Genomic DNA, 21,985 nt, shown 5'->3' on the forward strand with positions numbered 1-21,985 from the left:
AAAAGGAGCATTCATTCTCCAGAAATCTGCAACTTGCTTTAATGGAATAATGAAGGCTTGCAAAGGTTTCAGGCAACCAAAAGAACAAACTACGGATAACTGCAAAAAAAGGTGCAATTGCTGGAATCGATTTCGCAGCCAATGCAAACATAAAAAAACACACAATAAATGCGAACAAAGAGATTCATCTGCATCTGCTTGGAAGAAATCTGCCTGAATTGTTGCAATCATCCGCGGGAGTGCCTTTTTTGTAGTTTCTACATTTACAGAGAATATTCATTTTTCCTCATTTTTGTGTAGCGGCTTTAATGTAGATGTTACTTGACATTAGTCCTCAATTGAACTTTATGACTCTTAAAGCGTGTCAGTTACAAATCAATTATGAAGCCTCAACAGGACTAAACCTTTTTGAGGATGTCTGTCCCTGGATTACATAATTGTGTTTTATGTCAGGCTGCCTTTAGAGGTTATTGCGCTGGAATCATGGCAGCAGCTTAAAATCTTTTTTTTCTGATATCATCAATAAAAACCATAGCCATAGCCATAAACAATCAGAAAACAATTTGTGCTTAAACCGCAACGATTTTGGTATGATTTACACTAGTATCAGTACTGCCTTAGGCCCACATTGGTGGCTTAAGTGTGGATTACTCCCGTATTGCTCCTGGGATTCAATAGTAAGCCAGGAATACAACAATGAGTATAAATAGGCAAGAACTGTTAGCTACTGGGTACCCGCACCACTTGAATTTGAAAGGGAGAGCATCAGCACTTCTCAAGAGGGGTGGAATACTTCTCAGTTGCAAACACTTAGGGGCATATTTACAAGCCCCTAGCGCCTCCTTGCGCTGCCCTAACATCATTTTTTTTACACTAAGGTGGCATCAAGAAGGCCTTTTCCCCGCGCCAGATTTACAAAGTGGCGCAATGCAAGCATTGAACGACTTTGCAACCCCTTGTCCACATTATGCCTGCATCAGTTCCAATGGGCCTCCCCATGTATTGCTGGACTAACGGCATAACCAATGCACCACTATAGCATCAAAAACTTTGATGCAGTTGTGCTAACGTGGGCCATGGCGAGTCATATTGCAAATATGGCGCTACCATGTTGATGTTAGGAGGGAGCAGGGGGCACAAGAGAAGTGGCACATCATAGCTGATGTGCCACCTTCTTGTAAATATGCCCCTTACACTGGGCCACTGAGTGCCTGCTCTTCTATATTTACATGTTAAGGACCAGCAAACCTTCTCTCTGCAAATCAGGCCATGTGTGTTCAATAAAACAGTCATTCAGTATCCCAAAGAAAGAATGCCAGCAAGTAAACCAATCAGAAACAATCAATCTCTGTATAATCAATTTCTTTTTACTATGTGGACCTTCTCTACTGATTGCTGGAATTAGTTAAGAAAGTCCTTTCTAAATGATTAGAATAAGGTTCAATACAGTTGCTAGTTCATGTGATTGGAATTTCTAATTCCTATCTCTCAGTTCATCTGTCATTATATGAGACAGCAATCTCATTTTGGTACTATAGAGACGTCGGACAATTCATCAGGGAATCTGTAATCCTGAGCCCTGACTTTTGCCTTCTTCATCCAAAAGTTAGAACAATAGGCTTTACCACTTAGGGCCATGTGAATGGGCCTTGGAAATGATAACCTGCCCATCCTGATGAGTGATATGGGATACATTTTGTAAGTAAATGAGTTCTTTTACTGTCAGACTAACACCATGTATGGGCAAACACCTTTTTTCAAGAAAATCAATGGGCAGTAGGCTAAAACACCACTTGCTGGGAGTTGATTAAAACATTACGTGTCACACAATCATGGCACTTCAGTATATACTGACACTCTCCGCCTCAAACACAGAGATTCCTGCTCAATTTATAAAATAAATAAGAGAAAATAAATAAAATAAATGAATAATATAATACAAATAAAATGTCAGCTAGTTCTCAGGTGGTATTTTGAACCTAAGGAAAAGTAGGCAGCACTCTTTCCGAATTGCAAAGTACCAATGTTTAAGTTTTAATTTTCATTGGGTATCAAGCTTGAACTCTCAAGGCTTACCTTTGGCGGCTGGAGTGGGAAGAACTTTGGATACATGTAATTCCAAAGTAACAAACAATTCATATTTTGTCCTATCAGCGTTTTTACTCTTATTACATTTAATTAGATAGCAATAAGATCTTGTTACTCATACCGCAGCTCGTGGTAATAGCTAAAACAGAAAGGCTTCAGGCTCTCTCTGAATTCCCTTACACACATAAGAAGGGAGCCAACAGTGAAAAAATTGCCATACTTTTGTTACCCAAGCATAATATCTGCTCTGCATACGCCAGTCAGAGAGGTGGGCTGAAAATCAGAACAGTCTATCCCAGATTATCGCACAGCAGTTGAGTGACATTTAGGGAGCTTGAGGCAATGTGAAACAGGCTGGCTGCACCTACAGCTTATTTTTGCAGAGCCCATAATTTGGTATTCAGAAGATCAGGATGCACAAACCGTTTGGAAGTATTCAACAAGGACTCAACAATTGCTTACAATTAGTTGGATTTCCATGTTATATTCATTTACCTGCTTCTTATTTGTGCCCTAGCTTGTCAAGCTTGTGTTTGACTCTCTCATGGAGTATTGCCTCTTTATCTTAGACCTCATTGCTGCTTCCATTGTTGCCTTTCAAGCACTATATTTTTCTTTCTTGCTGCACACTCCATGAGACTGTGTGTTTTCAAGCTGTCTTCCCTGTGTACTTTTCTCCCACTGCTTTGCTCTCTGACAACCACTTCCTCCCTGTTGCACCCGCCGATGTGTTCCTCCCCATTGGCTTTCCACCCCTCTTTGCTTCTTCCTCATCCCTTCTGTGCCCTCTTTGTTGCTGTGCCAACTTCCCCTTCCCATCCACCCACCTCCATGTTGCTACTGTGTTCCCATCTTCCCTTATTTTGCTTCTCCATTTCTCCCATTTTCACTCACAAAAAATGCTTGTACATGCTTTATTTTATTTTTAGCTAACAATCCAACTCCAATTTATGAATGTAGGCAAGTGCATGAGAGGTGCCTGCCTACAAAATTATGTGGCTGGCCATATCAAGGATTTTTGTTTTGTTAATCTAAGCAATGCTACACAGCATTGAGGATGTTGTGAAGCATCGCAAAAAAAAAAAACATTGATAAAGACAATAGGTCACACAGTCGACACCTGTTGGCTTTGCCAATCCTTTTAATCTATTTTATTGTACAGGACTGATATTGTCAGAGTCTGGAGTGTCCAGGTACAGAGTACTTACAACTTCGAGAAGTTGGAATGATAGAACCTCCTTTGCTCTCTGTTGTGCGGGAAAGACAGAGGTTAGTGATCTCCAGGAAGAGTTGTGGCCCAATATACAGATCACTGTTATTGGAGCTGAGTGACTTGGAATTTGTTAGAATTGGTCCTTTTTGCAGGGTTACCCCAAAATATTTAGCTTCTGATCTCCTGTTTTGATCCTGTGCTGAATTTTGATTTTGCTTGCTGCAGGACACTGGGCACTTTACCACTGCTGACCAGTGCTAAAGTGCAAGTGCTGCCTGTCTAAATGCTATTGATGATTGATTTATCCATGATTTGGCATTTTTAATTTGCTAATAATTCCCTACTACAGTGCACCATGTGTGCCTAGGGCATGTAAACCAAATGCTACTAATGGGCTTGCAGCACTGATTGTGCCACCCATCGGAGTAGACCTGCAAAGATGACTTAGACCAGCCGCTGCAGTGTCTGTGTGGGCAGTGTTAAACTGCCAATTTGACCTTGCAAGTGCACCCACTTGCCAGGCACAAACATTCCTTTTTACTACACGTAAATCACCCCTATGATAGGCCCAAGGCAGGTCCATGGGCAGGGTGCAGTATATTTAAAAGGCAGGACATGTACTGGCATGTTTTACATGTCCTAATAGTGAAATACAGCTAAATTCGTTTTTCACTATTGCAAGGCATACCTCTCCCATAGGTTAGCATGGGGATTGCCTTGAAATCTCTTTCAAGTGTAATTTCCCTTTGGGAGTCTCTGAACTCACAACATAAAAATACATCTTTTGGTGAAGCTGTTTTTTAAACTGTAAGTTTGAAAATGCTACTTTTGGAGTGTGGGCATTTTCTTGCTTAACCATTCCGTGCCTCTGCCTGGATGTGGAATATACATCTTCGTCAGGATGACAGTTGGACTGTTTATGAATTCACTCTAGACAGTCACATAAAGGGAGCTGAGGTGTGCCCTGCATATCCTGTTGGGTCTTCCTGGGCTAGTGTAGTGGCGAGGAGCTGACACTTGCACCTGAATAGGGATGTGCCTGCCCTTACACATAGCAGTTTCCAACCCCTGGAGTGTGTCAGGGGCCAGGATAGGAAAGGGAAGGTATTGTGCACTACAAAGACTTTCCTTTGAAGTTTGCCTGCTTCAAAGGCAGAAATGAGCATACGTTTTGGACCTCTCTGAGACTACAACTTTAGATTCCTTCTGGACTGAGGACACTCTGCCAGGCATAAGAGCTAGATGCTGGAGGAGGGACTGTCACTCTGCCTGCTGCTTTGCTGTGCTGGCCTCCTGCTTTGGTTCTGGGAGTGAAAGGACTGGACTTTGCTTTCTAAATCCTGCTTCCAAAGGTTCTCCAAGGGCTTGGACTGAGCTATCCTCCTGTTAGAAGTCCGAGGGACATCAAAGACTTCATCTGCCAGCACATAGGCTCTCCTGTTGAAAGTCCTGGCTTGCAAAGTGATGCCAAAACTAGTTCCTCTGCATTTTTGAGTGAGTTCTATTCCTAATGGGCGAATGTGTCCTCTGCATACATTATGCCGTGCTCAAGCGTAATGTGGTGCAAGGGGTTACAAAGTGGTGCAATGCTTGCATTGTGCCACTTTGTGAATCTGGAGCGGGGAAAAGTACTCCTTGACACCACCTTAACATCATAAAAAACCATGCTAGGGCAGTGCAAGGAGGCGCTAGGGGCTTTTCAATCTGCCCCATGGTTTACTAAGCCTTTGCCTGTTTGCACTGACATCAATTTTAAAGATACTGAAGAAAATGTAGGTTTTAAAAGTGCATAAACTGGTTTCCTATGTGCATGTTACTCTTATGTGTTTTCCCTTTTCATAAAATAGTCAAAATGGGATTCCTTTTGTGGTGTTGTTTTCTTGTACCGAATACAATATATTTATCTGTTTGGTTAGGAGAAAATTATGTTGAGATGTTTGTGTACGTTACAATATTCAAGGCTGCTGATTCATTACTTCTGAAATAGCTAATTGTTTAGTTTGCTTTAACAGTGTAATGTTATTTCCTTTGTTGTTAAGGTAAAAGGTATTTAACATCCATTCATGATCTGGGCGTTTATAAAGTAGCTCATTTTATGGAGCCCCATTTCTACAATGTTGATTGGTTTATGTCCCTTTTTTGGTTACTAAAGTGCTATATTACCATTTTATTCTATGTCAAGTGCATTTTTTTGCACTTCTTTGAAACTATAAAATGTGCCTTTTTAGGATGTGTGTCAGCTTTGTTGTCCTTTTCTCAGAGGCAGACTAAGGGGGTCATTCCGACCCTGGTGGTAAAATCCGCCAGGGCCGGGGACCGCGGATGCACCGCCAACAGGCTGGCGGGGCATCCCTGGGCATTCTGACCACGGCGGTACAGCCGCTGTCAGAAACGGGAAACCGGCGGTGTACCGCCGGTTTCCCGCTGCCCTGGGGAATCCTCCACGGCGGTGCAGTTGCTGCGCCGCCATGGGGATTCCGACCCCCTTACCGCCATCCTGTTCCTGGTGGTTTTGGCTGCCAGGAACAGGATGGCGGTAAGGGGTGTCGTGGGGCCCCTGGGGGCCCCTGCAGTGCCCATGCCAATGGCATGGGCACTGCAGGGGCCCCCGTAACAGGGCCCCACCAAGATTTTCAGTGTCTGCCATGCAGACACTGAAAATCGCGACGGGTGCAACTGCACCCATCGCACCTTTTCCACTCCGCCGGCTCCATTCGGAGCCGGCATCCTCGTGGAAGGGGGTTTCCCGCTGGGCGGGCGGCCTTCTGGCAGTCGCCAACCCGCCCAGTGGGAAACTCAGAATAACCGCGGCGGTCTTCTGACCGCGCAGCGGTATTCTGGCGGCTCCCGCCGGCCCTGCGGTTACCGCGGCCGGCGGGAGTCAGAATGACCCCCTAAATGTCAATCTTCTTGTGGATTACTCACTTTTGATTTATAAACTGTGTAGATTTATGCTAGTTAATTAGTGAACCATATTTGATTATGGCTTATTACTTTATGTTATGACCATTTGCAGTTGGCTTCATTTTCAGGTAGTGTTTATGCTGATTGAATCTGAAAAACTAAGAGGCATATTTATACTCTGTTTGCACCGAATTAGCATCATTTGTTTTACTCTAATTCAGTGCAAAACTAACTCCATATTTATACTTTGGTGCAAACGCCAAATTTATGGTGTCAAAGTCATTTTTCGGATGTGGAAACCTACCTTTCCTTAATGAGATGCAAGGTAGGCGTTCCCGTGCAAAAAAATGACTCTATGGCCTTAATGCCATTTTTATACTCTCATGCAAAAATGGTGCATGGGAGGGAGGAGGGGTCAAAAAATGGCGCAAAGCCTGCTTTGCCCCATTTGATAACGCCTGGGTCAGGGCAGGCGTTAGGGGACCTGTGGGCCTATTTCCATGGTGGAACCCCATGGAATAAGCCCTCCCAACGGACACCCCCACCCACACCAGAAGAACAGCGGAGGATGGGGGACCCCATCCCAGGTAAGTACAGGTAAGTATTTTGTTTGATTTTTAAAGTACCATAGGGGGCCCTGAAATGGGCCTCCATACATGGCGCAGGATGCAATGGCCATGCCCAGGGAACCCTGGTCCCCTGTGCTGGCCATTGGGGTGGTGGGCATGACTCCCGTCTTATCTAAGACAGAAGTCATGTGGTATGGATGGTTTTGCATCAGAAAATGGCTCTAGGCAGGTTAGAGTCATTTTCTTTACTCTATCCTGCCTAATGTCATTTTTTGGTGCAAAACCCCCTTCTTCCATAACGCCATCCCCACCTGACTAACGTCATTTTTGTTTTTACACTAGCCTACCCTTTGCACCAGCTTGCACCATTCCATAAATATGGTGCTCAGCTGGTGCACAGATATGGTGTAAGCCGGTGCTAAACCTTTGGTGCGAAATTGCATTAGTGCAGTTTTGCACCAAAAAGTATGAATCAGGGCCTAAACCTTTATGGTTTTGACTTTGAATTTTGACTTGCGGAGTTTTTCATCATTTGCTCACTTGTCCTTATCCTTTGGGACTCACAGAGTCCTAATCCTGGGTATTTGCCCTTTGAATGTATTAGTGAAAAGCACCATCCACAGTACATAAGACAATCAAGGACATCAGACACCTCAGCAGCAGAAAAAATATGTATCCTTGTTGTGCAGATCACCTGTTGGTTGCACAGATAACCTTACTTTAAGTGGTGCCCATATAAAACTAATAGCTGAAAGAAAGAGAGGGAGCATGTGTGAATGTTTGTTTATCCAGCTGTATGTGTATGTATATGTGGGTGTGTTCAATGAGACTGTATGCTTATAAGTATATGTGTGTGAGACTGTATGCCTATGAGTGTGAGTGTGACATAATCTACAAATGTGGCATTATGTGTATCACTCTCTGCAAATAAGTATCAAAATCTGTGCATAGGACAGTATTTGTGCATGTCTAAGTGTGTGTATGCCTATGCATGTGTGTACGACTGAGTGTATGTGTGTGAAATTGTGTGTCTGTATGCCTAAGTGTGTGTTTCTGAATGTATGTATGTGGTTGTGAGACTGTGTATGCTTCTATCTGAAGATGATTGATTGACTGTGTATATGTCTAGATGAATAAATGAGTGTGTATGTGTGAGACTGTGCATGTCTGAGACTGTGTGTGTGTTTATGTCTGGCTGTGTGTATGTCTATCTGAGTGTGTGTAATAATATTTGAGTGTGTATTCTTTATATATCTGCTAGATTGTGTGTAGATGTCCATATCAGTGTGCGTATAACTGATTGAATATTTATGTGTGTTCTTTCTTCAGCACCCTCTCTATGCTCAGCAGGCAGAGGGTGCTGAAGTGCTCCTTGCAGCCAGGAGAGAGGAGCCTAGGTGTTTGACCTAGCCGAATGTGTTGCCTGCTGTCTTTTAAACTATTTCTGCAACTGTTGCCTTTGGACAAACATTCCCCATGCGGTGCCAAAAGTGACGCCAAGAGCTCTTCGCTGGATCTTTTTTGTCTGATCCCTCTTTGCTTTTGGCTTAGATTGTCACATGGATCAGATACTTTAACTAATTAGTTGCTGAGCCAATCACTGTAAAGTGGTGTGGGATGGCATGTTCCTTCAATGTGCTACACATAACCTCCAGTGTAAAGTTCTGAGAGGTGCAATATCCCTTCAAGGTGCTGCCCATAACAATCAGTGTAAAGTGTTGTGGGGCTAGGATATCCCTTCAAAGTGATGCCTGTAACTCCCACTGCAAAGTGTTGTTGGGTGGGATAGCCTTTGAATGTACTGTCCATATATACCAGTGTAAAGTGTTGTGAAGTGGGATATCCCTTCAAAGAATTGCCTCCAACAATCAGTGTAAAATGCCATGAGGCATGTTATCCCTTCAAAGTGTTGGTCATAACTACCAGTGTAAAGTGATGTGTAGCTCGCTTTACAGTGAAGTTCCTCTTCACCAGTGTAAAGTGTTGTATAATGGGGAAATCCTTTCAAAGTGCTGCTCATAACTACCCAAATAAAGTGCTGTGAGGTGAGGATATTCTTTGCATTTGCAGCTCTGAACAGCCAATATAAACTGATATGGATACCACGTGCTGCATGAAGCATGAATTTCAATTGTGCAGTGCCACCTCATGTAAAGTGATAATAGTGTAAAGTGCTGTGAAACAAAGATCTTTTACACGTGCCAGCCGTAGTTGCTAGTGTAAAGTGCTGTAGGCCACGGATATTCATTGAAAGTGCAGTGGTGAACTTTTAATGCAAAGGATAATATCAGAGGGGATCTGGATTGAAGAATGAATTCAATGCTTGGCAGTGAAATAAGTATGAAATGCACTGCATTAAAGTGCAGAGAGAAAAAAATAAGGTGAATCTGTTGCGAATAATGGCAACCAGCAGGAGTGGTTAATTCAAACTGAAAAAGGTAATGTATGAGTAGAAAAATGCAGTAAAGGGGTGCCAATCCGAACAGCAGCAGGAGGGGTTTAGCAGAGTTTAGAGCAAGAAAAATTCAATTAAAGTGCAGTAAAAGCAAAGTAATTTGTGGTGCTCAAAAGATAAATCCAAAATACAGCAGGATGTCTAGTTACAGTGTGTGTGTTTACAATCAGTTTAAAGTGCAGAAGAGCTCCTTACACACAAAGGGCCATATTTATACTTTTTGACGCAAAACTGCACTAACGCAGTTTTGCGTTAAAAAAATTAGCGCCGGCTAACGCCATTCTGAAGCGCCATGCGGGCGCCGTATTTAATCAATGACGTTAGCCGGTGTTAGCCGCCGGCGCTGCCTGGTGTGCGTGAAAAAAAACGACGTACATCAGGCAGCGCCGGCGTAGGGGGATATGGAGCTTGGGCGCCAAAAAATGGGGCAAGTCAGGCTGAGGCAAATTTTTCGCCTCAACCCGATTTGCGCCATTTCTTTCGACTCCCAACCCCCATTGAAAAGACTCCTGTCTTAGCAAAGACAGGAGTCATGCCCCCTTGCCCAATGGCCATGCCCAGGGGACTTCTGTCCCCTGGGCATGGTCATTGGGCATAGTGGCATGTAGGGGGGCACAAACCAGGCCCCCCTATGCCACAATTATTTTTTTTTAAAAGTACTTACCGGAACTTACCTTAATGTCCCTGGGATGGGTCCCTCCAGCCTTGGGTGTCCTCCTGGGGTGGGCAAGGGTGACAGGGGGTGTCCCTGGGGGCATGGGAGGGCACCTCTGGGCTCCTTCCGAGCCCACAGGTCCCTTAACGCCTGCCTTGTCCAGGCGCTAAAAAACGGCGCAAAAGCAGCCGTACGTCATTTTTTTTTACCCGCCCACCCCCGGGCGTGAATTTTGCCCGGGAGTGTAACTACGGCGCACATGCCTCGGAGTCAATTTTTTAGACGGGAACGCCTACCTTGCATCTCATTAACGCAAAGTAGGTGTCCACGCTAAAAAATGACGCAAACTCCATGGACTTTGGCGCTAGACGCGTCTAACGCCAAAGTATAAATATGGAGTTAGTTTTGCGTCGGAATTGCGGCGCAAACAGAGTATAAATATGCCCCAAAGTGCTGTGAGTGGTTATACTGTATTTAAAGTCCAATGTAAATGTTTTAGCAAAATTGGAGGAGTGCATGAGCTTAAAGTGCTATTCAAATGAGCAATATGCATTCAAAGTCCCTCAAAGGTGCACATTTAAATTCTGATGGGTGTTTCTGAAATAACGTTCAAATGGGATATATAATCTTAAAATCCTGAAGGGCGTATTAGTGTAAAGTGCTACGGGAAAACATTCAGAATTCTCAAGTACAGGAAGAGTAAAGTGTTGCAGGCCTGTTCATTTAAAGTGCAGTGTGGATGCATGATTTTCAAATGCAGTAGTAGTGCATGCATATAGTGTGCAACCACAATGTATGAAAGTGCCATGAATGAGTGTAGCGGCGGTGTAATGTGCAGACAGAGCACACAAAAGTACAGTGCGGCATTTAGAGCACAGTGAGCATGTGCACTTAATGTGCAGCTAGTTAATGCTTCATTTGAAGTACAGGGGACTTGCATAGCATATTACTCCCACCCCCACTGTCAAACATCCACATTAAATAGTAGTAGTTGTTGTTAAAAACTGCATCATAAATGAGGATGTTCAGCTCTTGAATTTTTAACATATACCTGATTTTTTGTTTTCTTTTAACGTTTTGCTTAGCAAAGAGCTTTTCATTTTAATAAAATATGCATGAAACTATACATACGTTCTTATAAGGGCTTTCTGATAGCCCTTTTCAACCACTGGTGTGTGGCTGTGTCATTCACATTTTTAGGTCAAACCTATTAGACAGAACATGCACTATTCCCTTGGATGCATATTACGGCTTATCAAGAACATAAAGAGGTTTGGAGCATGCCCATTACATACCATTGGTTGGCTTTCCTATTGACTCTCATCTCTCTTCTTACTCCTTCCGTGGCTTGTCAGTCTTTTGTTGGTCTCACCCATGGAGCATTTGCCTCTTTACAATTACTGTGACCATTTGGCATCACTGTTTCCATTGCTTACTTTTCAAGCACTGCCTTTTTTAGGGTCGAGTGCGCAAAGTGCTCTGTCCCTGTTGTAAACTTTCTGTTGGCTTTTAACCACACCAATTTCATGCCCATCAGTTTGGTTGGTTCGTGGGCTTGCCTTTTAAAATTTGCTTGATTTCATTAGTGAAAGGAGTGCATACGTCATGCATTTTCCAGTGTTTAGCCCTCCTCAAGCGCACTATCCAACTACTAAAAACATACGAGGCTCCTCGTTTTCCGTATGGTTTCTGGACTACTTTTTCTTTTTATTTCCTTGGCAGAACAATCTTGCTGGACTGTAGTCATGCGCTTTGCATGACATCGACCCTGTTACATGGATAATTGCACTTTTGCCGGTTACATGGATACTTATATTTTTGTCAGTTACATGGCTAATTGCACCTTTGCCGATTCATTTGACTGCGAGTAAACTTCAGTTTACTTTTGTGTGACTTCTTTGCGCTCATGACTGCCATCGGCTTGGTTATGTAAAACTGTTTTACTTTTCATTTTCAGTTTATGTGGCAAGAAAAGTCCAGTTAGCAATTTACAATGCTAATAACTCTAACTCGAGCAACCGCAAGACCCATTGCATTGCAAATGCTTGTCTTTTGTGTTGTGCACTCCATGAAAGAGCACGTGTTTTCAAGCTGTCTCTCTTGTGTATATCTCCCCCCCTGTGTTGCTCTCTGTCAGATCCCCCCTCCTTGTTGCAATCGCCGGTGTGCTTCTCCCCAATTCCTTACCGCACCCTCCATGCTGTCTGTCCATTTTTCATGCACGTTGCTTCCCCAACGCTCCTTTTCCCCTCGCTCTCCTCTATGTTGCTTTTGTGTTCCTCTACCCTTTCCCTTGAAGCCTCTTCCTTTGCTTCTGCCGCACCCTCACTTAAAAAAAAGGAAAACAAATGCTTTTACAAATTTATTTTCTTTTTAGTTAGCTATTCAACTCAAATTGGTAACATGAAGAAAAAAAATGACCCATGTCAATTTTTTGGTCAGCCACTTCCAAAAGATTGTTTTTCTTTTTTAACTTTAGCCATGCTGCACAGCATCCAGAATGCTGGGTAGCATTGCTAAGAATCATTTTCGAAGTTAATATGTCTTAAAATTTAGGCATATTGGTTTTGTCAATGCCTTTTATAATTTCTGGAGTATATTCCCTATCCTTCAGGTTAAAAGGTGCCCCTGGAAAAGTCCTTGTCTCTGTAGTACACCTAGAACCTGAAGCAGGAAACTGAACTTGGAAACCTGTCTCACAGAGGCAGCCGCTAGGTGAAAACAGTGACACCTGGGCCCAAACCAAATAACCAATCAAATTCAGACCATGCTTTGGTGGGGCAATCCTCACCAAGTGCATCTTTCAGTAGGTGTTATTCACTCTCTGGCAGCAATCTTCCCAACAAGGGAACTGTCAATCTACTTTCCATGGGAATGGAAACAATCTTACAATGTCCTTTGTTATGTTGATCAGCTCAAAATATCCTCCACACACTAAAAGGATTTTGCTGGGCCTCTCTTTCGTAGGCAACACTGGAGGCAGTATGTAGGGATGAACAGGCATCTCATCTCATTTGTAAAGGTGTGCTGAGTAGCTGTGTCTTTTGTTAAGGTGTCTTGTCTCTCAGACAACAGATTGACCTGTTATAAGAGGCCTGATCCGGGTCCGCACGGGTACCAGCAGCCAAGATGGCTTCCTGAAGACAGAGCTTTATGCATCATCTGACCCATTTTGAGGGCCGAAACCATTTTTATTTAGTTTCATGGCGTTTTGATCATATGAACTTTCGCTGGATGTTTTGGTGAGCAGTTTTAACCTTCTGGATGCCGTCTTGCTCCCTTTTTTTGTAATTTAAATATGCTTTTACATTTCTCCTTGTGGCGACGGCCATCTTGACTTTCAATTGCTCATTATTATAAGGTGCTCACCTGACTGGATTATGATTTTTCTATTTCCTTAAATTACTGTTTCATCAATGTATATTTGGAGTTCTTTCTTTTTGAAGGCTTTTCATCTTATGTGGGCAAATTAAAGAAAATTAAATCTTTGTCACTTCAGTTTTCTTCCACCGATAAACTCTCACAGTTTATAAAGCTGGATACTTCTGCTGGAGCATCTTCTTCTACCACATCAAAGATGTCTTTGTCATCTTCTTCTTCGCCTAAAGTTTCTCAGAGTATTTCTACAACTCCTCATAAGAGGGTCAAAAAAGTCCCACCTTCCCCAGTAAAATCTCCTTCACCAATTTCTCTTGAACTTGTGCTTGATGAAATACAAGCACTATGGTGGTCATTACAACCCTGGCGGTCGGTGTTAAAGCGGCGGTATGACCGCCAACAGGCCGGCGCTATAAAAAATGGAATTACGACCGTGGCGGAAACCGCCAACATAGACAGCCACTTTAACACTCCGACCGCCACGGTGGTACAAACAAACACAGCGGCGGTCACCGCCTACAGACAGGCGGAGGACAATGTACCGCCCACAGAATTACAACCCACCAATCCGCCACCTTTTCCGGGACGGATTCACCACGAACAAAAACAAGGTGGAAACAGGACTTTGAAGGAAAAACGCTCACCTCTGCACACCCCACGAGGAACCAGGACGCCATGGAACCAGAGCTCCAGATTTTTCCAGCCTTTATCTTCCTGCTCCTCTACCAGAAGCACGAACGCCGGCGGCGAAGACCACGGTGAGTACTGCACCTATGACACAGGGGAGGGGTGAGGGAAAAATCAGTGACACACACATGCAACACCCCCACCCCCACCCTCACCCACTACAACACACACGCTAATACATCATGATACATCACAGTTACACCCCCAACCCCGCCTGGAAGAATGCAAGGACAAAAGGAAATGAGTAAAAAAATTGTGATATATTCAATTACATACATCCAAAATATTTACAAATATATACATTTATACTATATACAATTAAATACACCAAGAACACAAGTCCAAGGGAGTCCACCATCATAGTCCGTGGATCACTGGGCCCAAAAGGCATGGGCGAGGCCCACACAAGATACCCGAACAAGACAGAGAAAACACTGCAGGGGCATCAGATAGAAATAAAACAGGCATCTCAGGGGGAAGGGAAAGGGTGGGCACCTCAGCCGGTTGAGTGCACAACGCCAAATCCACGAGGGGGTCCCATGCCCACTGTTCAATCCTGGGGAGGGCAAAGCCACAGTCTCTCAATTCTCTACATTGGGTGGTTTGCCCACTGCCATATCCTGGGGAGTGTAAAGCTACAGTCTCTCAAGTCTCTACAGTGGGTGGGTTGCCCACTGTTCAATCCTGGGGAGTGCAAAGCCACAGTCTCTACAGTGGGTGGTTTGCCCACTGCTATATCCTGGGGAGTGCAAAGCCACAGTCTCTCAAGACTCTACAGTGGGTTGTTTGCCCACTGCTATATCCTGGGGAGTGCAAATCCACAGTCTCTCAAGTCTCTACATTGGGTGGTTTGCCCACTGCTTTATCCTGGGGAGAGCAAAGCCACTGTCTCTCAAGTGGATGTCAATCTCCACTGGTTCTGGAGGGGGCCTTGTGCCCAGAGTGCTTCATCCTGCCAAGGACTGAGGTAGTGGATAACAGTCTCCACTGGTTCTGAAGGGGTCTTTGTGCCCAGAGGGCCTCATCCTGCCAAGGACTGAGGTAGTGGATGTCAATCTCCACTGGTTCTGGAGGGGGCTTTGTGCCCAGAGTGCTTCATCCTGCCAAGGACAAAGGTAGTGGATAACAGTCTCCACTGGTTCTGGAAGGGGCTTTGTGCCCAGAGTGCTTCATCCTGCCAAGGACTGAGGTAGTGTATAACAATCTCTACTGGTTCTCGAGGAGTCTTTGTGCCCAGAGTGCTTCATCCTGCCAAGGACTGAGGTAGTGGATGTCAATCTCCACTGGTTCTGGAGGGGGCTTTGTGCCCAGAGTGCTTCGTCCTGCCAAGGACAGAGGTAGTGGATAACAGTCTCCACTGGTTCTGGAGGGGGCTTTGTTCCCAGAGTGCTTTATCCTGCTCGTGGCGGCCTCAGTAGCGTCAGAGATTTTGGCGCTAATGGGCCTGCAGTGCTTGTGGCGGCAGTGTCCTTGGTAGTGGTGCTTGTGGTGGCGGTGTCCTTGGCAGCAGTGCTTGTGGCGGCGGTGTCCTTGGCAGCAGTGCTTGTGGCGGCAGTGTCTTTGGCAGCGGTGCTTGTGGCGGCGGTGTCCTTGGCAGCGGTGCTTGTGACGGCAGTGTCCTTGGCAGCGGTTCAGCTACTGGCGGTCCTGTCTGTGGCAGTGGGGCTGCTGGCGGTCGCCTCCTGGGCAACGGGGCTGCTGCTGGCAGTCCTGTCTGGGGAAGTGGGGCTGCTGGCGGTCACCTTCTGGGCAACGGGGCTGCTACTGGTGGTCCTGTCTGTGGCAGTGGGGCTGCAGGCAGTCGCCTCCTGGGCAGCGGGGCTGCTGCTGGCTGTCCTGTCTGGGGCAGTGTGGCTGCTGACGGTCGCCTCCTGGGCAGCGGGGATGCTGCTAGCGGTCTTCTCCACGTGCTGATCTTCCCAAACTTGCCAGTTTTCTTGTGCCCCTTCCCCACCTTGGAAGGTGTCGCAGCTGACTCCACAATCCTAACTGTACCCCTGGGAGCGGCTTTGGTGGCTGGTGTCTTCCCCCTCTCCCGCCGGGCACTGGCCAACTTTTGATGCTTGACAGGTGGGGGACTGTCCATGCTGTGGCTCCTTGCCACACTGCCTGCCCTGATAACTGGTGCACTCTATAATCCGGTGACTACTGGCACCACTGGTCCCGCCGATGTTGTGGCTGAGGTGCTAGGTTGGGACCTGGAGAGTTGGGCCCTAGGAGAACGACAGGGGGGGGAGGTGAGGGAAAGAGGTCAAGGGTGGCCAGGAAAAGTTTCTTAGGAACACTGGGAGGGGGTTTGGGAGTGGAGGAAGAGGTAGTGGTCGTAGGAGGTGTACGTTTGGTGACTTTGGGTGGAGGTGCATGGGCTGGAGGCTGTCGTGAGGTGGTTGGCTGTTGGGTGGGCGTGTGGCTGTGTTTGTATACCTTGGGAGGTGGCCTCACAGACACACTGGGAGAGGACACAGGGGATGTGTGAATGGTAGTGGGGGTGATGACTGCACGTGAGCGGGGAGTGGTGGTGGGTGTGCTGGTGATGGACGTAGTGGCTGAAGATGTAGTGCATGCAGGTGTGAGTGGAGACGAGACAGGGAGGGAAGAAGGAGAAGAGGAGGAGGGGGACACAGTGGAGGCAGTGGATGTTGGTATGTCTGCATGTGTCTGATGCTTGCGTGAGTGCCTGTGGGATGTGTGGTGCTTATGTTTGCCTGAGCTTCCTTTGTGTGTTGAGGTGTGTGCATGCTGGTCTGATGGTGTGCTTGGGATAGGCTGAGGTACAGGGGTGTGGGCCTGGGTGGAGGAAGTTGGAGGGGGGAGGCTAGAGACAGGGACAATCGCTGCCATCAGTGCTGAGGCCAGAGTATGAAAAGCTCGCGTAAGGGCTGCCTGACCAGAATGAATGCCCTCCAGGAATGCATTGGTTTGTTACACCTGCCTCTCTACACCCTGGATGGCATTCAAAATGGTAGACTGCCCAACAGTGAGGGACCTGAGGAGGTCAATGGCCTCCTCACTGAGGGCAGCAGGGGTGATAGAGGCTGAGGTGCCTGGGGCGAAGGTGATGCCCACCCTCCTGGGTGAGCAGGCACGGGGCAAAAGGCTGAGGGGCTGCTGGGAGGGCGGTGCTGGAGGGGGGGTGGCGGCTGTACCTGTAGATGCGGGGGCACAGATGGGCCCACCACCGCAAGGGAGCTCCCATCGGAGGAGGAGTCCGTATCGCTGGTGTCAGCTCCTGTCCCTGCCGTGGAGCTCCCCTCTCCCTCCGTCCCACTGGGTAATTCGGAGTCCGTAGTCTCGCCCTCCAGGGCCACGTGGGAGGCAGATCCCTCCTGCTCCGGTGCCACTACTTCTCCGCCTGATGATTCTAATGAACACAAGTGCAGGGAGTCCACAAAAAAGGGGGGGGGACAGAGGAAAGACATGTTGAGTGCATGCAATACCGCTACTGTTGGCGGACACGACAGACACAGTAGCCCCCTGCACTATGCCGCACACTTGGCGTGCACTATTCAATCCCTGGGACATGGCTTACAAGGCTATGGCCGATTTCTGCACACATGGATGTCACAGGATCCTGACTAGGTGTAGTTGGCACTGTACCCAGGTGGGGTGGGGTGCCACAGGGTCTGCCTGAAAAAGGGGACTTAACTAGCAAACTCACCCAGGCCTAGGGGAACCCACAGCCCACCTCCCCCACCCAGACACCTACAATGCACGCTGAATCAGCTGAATGAGAGTGTACTCACCCCCTTGTTGCTGCTGTGATGCCCTCAAGCGTCCATCCAACTCCGGGTACACCAGCGCCAGGATCTTGAACATCAGGGGGGTCATGGTGCGACGGGCACCCCTCGCACGTTGGGAGGCCATCCCCAGCTGGGCCTCTGCCGTCTTTTTGCTCCAGCGGCGAATGTCCTCCCATCTTTTCCGGCAGTGGGTGCTCCGTCTGTGGTAGACCCCCAGGGTCCGGACGTCCTTGGCGATGGCACGCCAAATATTCTTCTTCTGGTGGCCGCTGACATACAGGAATTGTACAGGGGAAAAAGAGAAGTTATTACCAACTGCACCGTCACAGTCATTGGGCCGCATCCCTTCCCTTAGCATGTGGCACATACACTCACTGTTGTTTCATGCACGCCTCATTCTACCCCCCCTATCTTTCATCCACACCACTCCACACAGGCATTGCCCATACAGCATGCTCCCAGTGTACTTACCTGTTTGTCTAGAGGACCATAGAGTAGCGTGTACTGGGGAGGACCCCATCCACGAGTTTCTCCAACTCCTCCGTGCTGAAGGCAGGGGCCCTTTTCCCAGACGCATGAGCCATTGTCTCTTCCAGACTGAGGTCACAGCAGCACTTGCAGTGTAGGTCTTCTCCTGTCGAAGTTCAGGGATCGAGTGATTGAACAGATAGAAAATGGCAGTCACATCCGCGGCGGTGCGTACCGTTACCGCTGGCGTACATCGTCATTGGCTCCTGGGACCCATAGGGTCCAATGTTAACCAATGCAGAATTGCATCGCGGTCTTCGACCGCCTACCGCGACGGTGTACAACGCCAGCGGAGTTACCTCATATCCCATTGTCCAACTTTACAGGTCAGGCAGCCGCCATTTCAGGGGACCACATGGCTTTATTTTTAACTGCGTCACACATACCTAGGCCTTGGCTCAACACTCATACAGGCAAATTTCAGTTTATGAATAGTTTTCTGAGTAAGCTGTGTTTACGTAACACAGAGTTGGATGACTCTCTGCTCGCTGTTCTCCTCCATAGGCACAGTCCGCTGGGGCATGTGAGGAGATGGCGGCATCCTCCGGTGTACAGACCGCTGGTGGACCTGTCGACAATGGAGGAAAGACATGTGATCATCACCTACAGGCTTGATCGTGCCACAATCCTGGAACAGTGTGCCCAGTTGGAGCCAGACCTGATGTCAGCTATCCGCCATCCCACAGGAATTCCCCCTCAAGTGCAGGTGCTGTCAGTACTCCATTTCCTTGCAAGTGGGTTATTTCAAACAACAGTGGCCATAGCATTAGGGATGTGACTTCCATGCCCTGGGACATATCCCCAACATCATAGGTGCCATTGATGCGACACATGTGGCCTTGGTCCCACCAGCAGGAGTGAACAGGTGTACAGAAACCGGAAGAGTTACCATTTGATGAATGTACAGATGGTGTGTTTGGCAGACCAGTACATCTCCCATGTTAATGCCAAATTCCCTGGCTCAGTGCTTGACGCTTACATCCTGCGGAATAGCAGCATCCCTTATGTGATGGGGCAACTCCAGAGGCACTGTATGTGGCTATTAGGTGAGCACCTGGAACCAAATCAGTGGGAATAGTTGCCTGGGTCTGGGGATATCCCTAAGAGTTAGTGGGTGTCTAACAGTTGTCCCTCGCCATTTGCAGGTGACTCTGGTTACCTCAACCTGTCATGACTACTGACCCCAGTGACGAATCCCAGGACAAGGGCAGAGGAACGCTACAATGAGGCCCATGGGTGAACTAGGAGGATTATAGAGCGGACCTTCGGCCTCCTGAAGGCCAGGTTCTGGTGCCTCCATATGACAGGTGGTTCCCTATTCTACTCACCAACGAAGGTGTGCCAAATCAACGTGGCCTGCTGTATGCTTCACAACTTGGCATTGCGACGACAGGTACCTTTTCTGCAGGAGGATGGTCCAGATGGAGGTGTTGTGGCAGCTGTGGAGCCTGTGGACAGTGAAGACGAGGAAGCAGAAGAAGAGGACATCGAGAACAGGAACTCGGTGATCCTGCAATACTTCCAGTGAGACACAGGTAAGAAGACAAACCTGCCTGCTACATGTACTTTAACACTACTACCTCTCTACTGTCTGTCCTTTTCACCCAGTGTATGGTCACTAAGTTTTCACTTTCCCTTACGATTTCACAGATGTGGGTCCCACTGTGTGACATCTGCTTTGTTTCCTCGTGGACTAGAGCTGTGTGACATAGGTATGTTGACATTACATTTGAAAGAGCATTTTGTCACTATAATTGCTAATACACTAATTCGAAATCACAGACAGACTCCAGATTGTTTTGTGCTTTAAGGGTGTTTATTTATGTGCTCAATATTGGAGGGGGTTGTAAAATGGTGAGGGGTGATGGTGGAGGAATTTCCATGGCAGAGTCCAAGCTATTAGTCTCACAGGTGCATTGTCCAAAGGGGCATATGAAGTGGAGCTGGGGCAGTTTGAGGATGGACACGGTGACAAGGTGGGACAAAAGGATGACAATCTGGGTAGTCTAATTTCTTGGCGGGGGTCTTGGCATCGTTCTCTGTCTTTGTCCTGGATCTCAGGGACCGTTTGCGGGGTGGTTCTCCATCTACAGGGGGTGGGGTGCTGGTGTGGTGGGCCTGTGGTGGTGCCTCCTGTCCACTAGCGTCCAGGCTAGTGTCAGGGGCCCCTTGTTGTGCCACAGTGTCCCTCCTGGTGTTGAGGACTTCCTTCAGCACCCCTACGATGGTGCCCAGGGTGGAATTGATGGATTTGAGTTCCTCCCTGAAGCCCATATGCTGTTCCTCCTGCAGCCGCTGGGTCTCCTGAAACTTGGCCAGTACCGTTGCCATCGTCTCCTGGGAATGATGGTAGGTTCCCATGATGTTGGAGAGGGCCTCGTGGAGAGTGGGTTCCCTGGGCCTGTCCTCCCCCTGTCGCACAGCAGCCCTCCCAGTTCCCCTGTTTCCCTGGCCCTCCGTCCCCTGAACCGTGTGCCCACTCCCACTGCCCCCAGGTCCCTGTTGTTGTTGGGGTGGTGGGTTAGCCTGGGTCCCCGGTTGTGGTGGACACACTGCTGATTGACGTGTCTTGGGGACAGAGGTATGGGCCCACTGGGTGGGTGTTGTGCTGGTGTTTCCAGAGGGGGGAAGCTCTGTGGTGGCCTGTGACTGTGTCAGTGGAACCGACTGTCCTGAGGTCCCAGATGCGCCGGGCTGGTCGTCTAGATCCAGTTGGACAGAGCTGCTGTCATCACTGTGGGCCTCTTCTGTTGGTGGTGTGGACATGTCTGGACCCTCCTGTCCGGTGACGTTGGGTAGGGGTCCTGCAGGGGTGTAAAAGCATGATTATTGCATATGTGTGTGCCATGGTGTACAATGGGTGGGTGACCGTGTACCCCAGTGCTTGCATTCCTCTGTGGGACCTTGTGTGATGATGGTTTAGTGGGGTGTATGGTGATGTGTGTCCATGCTTTGTTGTCGCATGCAGGGCTTGGTTTTGGGATGGGTGGTTTGTGATATTGGGACATTTGTGAGGAGTTGGAGTGATGCGGGCGAGGGCGAGGGTGGGGTTATGTGATGGCATGCAGGTAGGGTGGGGGATATAGTATTAAAGATTTGACTTACCAGAGTCCATTCCTCCAGCTACTCCTGCGAGGCCCTCAGGATGCAGAATAGCTAAGACTTGCTCCTCCCATGTGTTAGTTGTGGGGGAGGAGGTGGGGGTCCGCCGCCAGTCCTCTGAACCGCAAGGTGGTGTCTTGAGACCACAGAACGCACCTTCCCCCGCAGGTCGTTCCACCTCTTCCTGATGTCATCCCTATTTCTTGGGTGCAGTCCCACTGCGTTGACCCTGTCCACTATTCTTCACCATAGCTCCATCTTCCTAGCTATGGAGGTGTGCTACACCTGTGCTCCGAATAGCTGTGGCTCTACCAGGATGATTTCCTCCACCATAACCCTGAGCTCCTCCTCAGAAGACCTGGCGTGTCTTTGCCGTGCCATGGGGTGGTGTGGGTGATGCGTGGGTTGGTGTGTGTTGTGATGTGTGGGGTGATATTTAGTGGTGTGTTGTGTGACGTGCGTGGATGTTATGTGGGTGATGGTGTTGAGTGCCTGTGGATGCTTGTTTATAGATTGTGGTGTCTTTCTGTCTCTGGCCTTCTTTCTGAATTTTTGGTAGTAGGGGTTTGTGGGTGATGTGGGTGTGTGTTTTATGTTCTATTGGGTGTGTGGGAGTGGTGTGTGTACGTGTATCAGGTGTGTGTATTTCGAATTGTCCAATGTGGT

This window comes from Pleurodeles waltl, chromosome 11 (assembly GCF_031143425.1).
Source record: "Pleurodeles waltl isolate 20211129_DDA chromosome 11, aPleWal1.hap1.20221129, whole genome shotgun sequence".
Classification (NCBI taxonomy): domain Eukaryota; kingdom Metazoa; phylum Chordata; class Amphibia; order Caudata; family Salamandridae; genus Pleurodeles; species Pleurodeles waltl.